This window comes from Topomyia yanbarensis, chromosome 2 (assembly GCF_030247195.1).
Source record: "Topomyia yanbarensis strain Yona2022 chromosome 2, ASM3024719v1, whole genome shotgun sequence".
Taxonomy (NCBI): Eukaryota; Metazoa; Arthropoda; class Insecta; order Diptera; family Culicidae; genus Topomyia; species Topomyia yanbarensis.
Genome location: NC_080671.1, coordinates 150,753,610 through 150,758,568, shown reverse-complemented (window position 1 = coordinate 150,758,568; position 4,959 = coordinate 150,753,610). Strand labels below are relative to the sequence as shown.

The 4,959-nt window shown below is 40.9% G+C and overlaps 1 pseudogene; it reads left to right on the top strand.

Moving 5' to 3' along the window:
* The first annotated feature begins 2,370 nt into the window (after positions 1–2,370).
* LOC131679841 (ribosome biogenesis protein BOP1 homolog) lies at positions 2,371–3,923 on the top strand (annotated as a pseudogene).
* Positions 3,924–4,959: the final 1,036 nt, after the last annotated feature.

Genomic DNA, 4,959 nt, shown 5'->3' with positions numbered 1-4,959 from the left:
CCTCTTTGGAGTCATGGGAACTGGCGTGTTCTCCATTTCAATCTGCTTCTCCTTACCCTGTTTCGGAGAAGCTAGGAAGATAGTAGCCTTAGCCGATGCCAATGCTCGCTCAGCAACATCTGCCCTCCGCGTTGCCGTGCCACACTCCTTCACGGCAAACAGTAGCACCTTTCGGATTCTGATGACCATTTTCTTAATGTCCTTATGGACATTGTTTCCCGCGTCCACAAACTTTACCCATTAATAAGCTTTTGGCATATTTATTTCATTCAACTACAATACCATAACCGTACGCTCACACCTTACGCTTAACTCCTACTAGGTTCTGGCAGCAACTTCTTCTATACGGAAAACCGCTTCTTCTTCATGTCTTCCTCAGATTAGACCTCGTTGGGATGCTCTATTTGCCACATGAGCAAATTGCTTGCCAAATCATATATTTATTGGCATACTTTGAAAGATTCTGCTTCCTTATTTCCTACGGGACATCGAACTTGTACTGGGCTGTGAAAAACAGTAAGTCTCATCATCCATGACGAGGCAATGAGGCTTCGTTAGCATCTGTAATACATAGTCTGTATGTATAGTTTCCGCGTCCGCGACTTTCCCACCGTATATTGCCGTCCGTTACTATTTGAAGCCATTTTTTCCAATTTTCGAAAAACTGACAGCGATTACAATCCAGTGTAAACAATACACTTTAAACTACTTCTGCTCAATGAGTTATTTTCTACAGCGTTTCTTTTTCGTAATTCCATTTGATGTGAGACACCCTTTATACTGATAATATAAATTCGTAAATATAATGAAATCGATCATGCAATGCACGAATTCATTCGTCGTTTTCTGCAACGAAGTATTTTCGTGCATTGTAAACAGTAGGTTTCGTTCATTTCATGATCAAGAATGGCCGCTTGGTGAACGAAAGCTTTCGTAAGTTTTACACATTTAATGTACACTGCACGAATGTTATCGTTGATAACGACATTATTTTTCGTAAATTTCAACGAAATGTTTTGTTTATTTTAATAAACGTTTGTGTATATTACGAACGATTTCGTTGGTCGCACGAATTCATTTCGTTTATCTTAGCAAAGTTTTCGTACTCATTAGCCTCTTATGGTTTTCAGTCGATTTTATGGGATCGATGTTTGGCAACATCGATTTTTTTTAAATTTATTTCGTGATTCGTTTATTTCAATAAATGTTTATGTATATGATGAACGATTTCGTTGGTCGCACGAATTAATTTCGTTTACCTTAGAAAAGTTTTCGTATTTATTAGCCTCTTATTGTTTTCAGTCGATCTTTTGGGATCGATATTTTACAACATCGCGATGTGGCCAAATCGATTTTATTATGGTACGAAGAAGTTTACATTGCACGAATGTAATCGTTGATAACGACATTATTTTTCGTGAATGAAACGAAATGTTTCGTTTATTTTAATAAACGGTTGTGTATATTACGAACGATTTCGTTGGTCGCATGAATTCATTCGTTCATCTTAGGAAAGTTGTCGTATTTAATATCATATTATTTTGACATTGCTGCGGTACAGAAAAATGAAACTTCTTCATACAAAACTAACGAGACGTTCGCGATGGCTCAACTGAATCCGTATTGCTCCGGATTCTGGATCAACTGGAAGCGAAAGAGGTTCAGGAAATCGCGTGGTATTTTTGATAGTCGTTTGTACGTGCGTTCAGTCATTTTTGGTTTGCGGGGAAACGAAGGGCGTTTACCTTATTGGAATTGGAGACGGAAAATGAGAACGGTCCCAAATCGAGTCTAAAGACAACAGATCCGCAGGCCAGGAATGTGCCAGCGATTTCTTTAAATCGGATGAGGTAAGATCCCAAGCAACCAAAAGTTCGTATAAGGGAGCTGCACAAGCTTCTCGTTTTAAGTAATTTCGCTATACGTTTTATGTTCTAATAGCGGTTTAAGCAGCTTTCAAGTTCCATTAAAGCTTAAGCAGCACGAAAGTTCGCTAGGAACTTTTTTGCTGTTTCCCGTGTTTTTTCTTCCGACCTACAGCGATACTCCAGCTTTCTCTCTATTGGATGGCGTCCGTTTCTTCGACAACAACAGCGTCTTCGAGCGTCAGCCTCTTCAGCCCGCCTGATCTGGCGTCTCCTGGCGAGAATCTTATCCTCTTTGGAGTCATGGGAACTGGCATGTTCTCCATTCCAATCTGCTTTTCCTTACCCTGTTTCGGAGAAGCTAGGAAGATAGTTCGCTAGGAACTTTATATGACCTTTAAAGTGTGCTTTTTAAGTATTATCCAAACTTCTGGTTGCTTGGGATGCACATAGGTTGAAAGTAAAGTGACCAGGCGATCAAAAAAAAATCGCACTTCAAGAACCAGGACGAGTATGCTGCTGGAGATACATCGGACGAGAAGGATATAAGGAGCACTGTGGGAAACATTCCGATGCACTGGAACGATGAGTATAAACACGTTGGATACGATTAAGATGCAAACAAATTGACCAAACTGCCGGAAACTGATGCCATCGATTGTTTCCTGAAAAAGATGGAAGATCCGAACTTTTGGTGAACAGTTAAGAATCCACAAACTGGTCAAAATATTATGCTGAGTGACGAAGACGTTCGGCTCATGAAGCGTATTATGGCTGGGAGAAATCCGGATGATCAGTACGACGATTATCAGGTTAATTTTTAAATTATCGCTCGTTAGTGAATTTTATAATATTAGTCTTTGCAGCCCTGGATTGAGTGGTTCACATCAGAAGTAGAAAAGATGCCCATTCGTAATATTACGGATCAAAAGCGTTCATTTTTGCCAAGTAAATCGGAGAAGCTGAAAATCCTTGGCCTTGTTCATGCACTCAAGATGGGTTGGATTAAAACACGTGCCGAGGTAGAAAAGCAGGTCGCTTTGAGCAAAGGCCCTAAGATCTACATGGTCTGGGACACCGATCAAGGAAGAAATGCGTCGCATTCATGATCATGTTGTCGCTTCTAAGAGACCGCTACCGGGACATGCTGAGTCCTACAATCCACAACTGGAATATTTATTTAACAAACGAGAATTGGCCGAATGGAACAGTCGCGGGGAAGAACCGTGGAAAAGAAAATTGCATAATATCACTCAAAAGTACAATTCTCCGAGAAATTCCCTAATTCGGCAAATACAGTCGGAAACGGTTCTTACGGTGCTTGGATCTGTATTTGTGTATTCGTGGTAAATAAACTCGGGTTACTGTTTGTTGTAATATCTATTTCTAAAACTTCCATCTCCGGGGGTTTGCAACCGTTCCCAACGCTGCAGAATTTGATTAACAACCGCATACCGATATTATTCGTTCCATTAGCTTTACGCCGAAAGGAGAATATCTGGTCACTGATTCAGACGATCAGACGGTCAAAAGTAAGCGTGTTTGCTTTAATCTGGTCTCAGCTATCAATTCCTATCTTTCTCTTTTCAGTATGGGAAGTCTCGACAGCACGTTTCTCCAAACTATTCAAACGAGGGACATCGTTCGCTCGTGGTGTCCGAACAGTTAGTGGCAGTGGCCTCGGGAAAGCGACTGCTGTTGATCAATCCTAATGTTGGCAACAATTCAATCAATCGAAAAACAGACGATTTGCTGGCGGAGGCACCAAAATCCGAAGTAGTTGACAATTAACGTATCGCCACTGCCGTCCAGTGGATGGAAGTTACGGAAGATGAATGGAAATCCGGCGTCCGTATTGTTATCAATCATTTCAAGAACATTGAACAGGTTACGGGGCACGGGCGGGGGGATTACTTCGCCGCTGTCATGCTGGAACCTGCCAATCGTTCGGTATTGATTCATCAGTTGTCCAAACGACGGCCACAGTTGCCATTTCCGAAGAGCAAGGGGCTGATTCAGTGTGTGTTGTTCCATCCGGTGAGATCCTGCGACATATAGCAACAAGGACTCCGTATTTTACCTCTATTGAAGCTCTTTTGACGTTGACTATTTGACGAATGGTGCTCGTAAATATTATTAAGTCTTTTGTAAATAACAGTGAACAATTCGATTGCCTAATGAAGCCGTTTTGTAATAAGCCAACGAAAGTCGTTTCGTGGATTTCAGGAAAAACTCGTAATAATAAATAAAAGTGTTTCAATGGAACTACGAATGATTCATCATATGTACGAAAAATTTGTGGATTTTATGAAAATTGTCAGTACGAAACCAATTCGTAGCGATTTACGAATATATTCTATCAGTGTAGGAACATGATCAACCACAACAGGTCCAGGTTTGGATTAAACATACATTTTTTCTAATCATTATTTGTATAAGTAGGTATTCAGAAGGGCCTGTCAGTAACGTAGGCCCTGGGGCTCGTCGCGATTTCTGGCGATCGAATTATTCTATACATACTACGTCTAATACGTTACACGTGTATCGTGGGCTCAAGAAGTAATACTTAATGGTGGTCCCGGAAGATGCAAGAGGTTTAGGTTTAATCGGTAGGCTTTGTTGCGAAAAAGCTGCAGTAAGAATCCGACAGTATCACGGTCAAGTCGGTAGTGGTCTCTTTTGAAGATGCCCCCTCGATAAAAAAAAACGTGAATTCTAGTGTGTTTCGCCGCATTAGCAAAATCTTTCTTCGGAGTCTACAACGATTGCTGCAATTATTCCTTTTGTGAGCCGTCACATGTTCCTACAAATTCACACGACTAACACATGTGACCACTATCATTTCCATTTCTCTGCTACATAGACAGCTGACACTCTCTAGTTTTCCTCTCGAAAATTTTAGTGCAAGGTTTCTCTTGCTTTGTTCTTTTTCCCATAATCTAACGTCTTGCCAAGCATAAAAAGGATTTTCCTTAGTTTCTCTCGTTTCAGTTCCATATCGCTCCCATCGGTCCTGAACATACACATACCGTTCATTCAAAGCAACGTTTGGGCGAGCTCACTGTCTATAGAACAAGCATACTCCCAGTTTTCC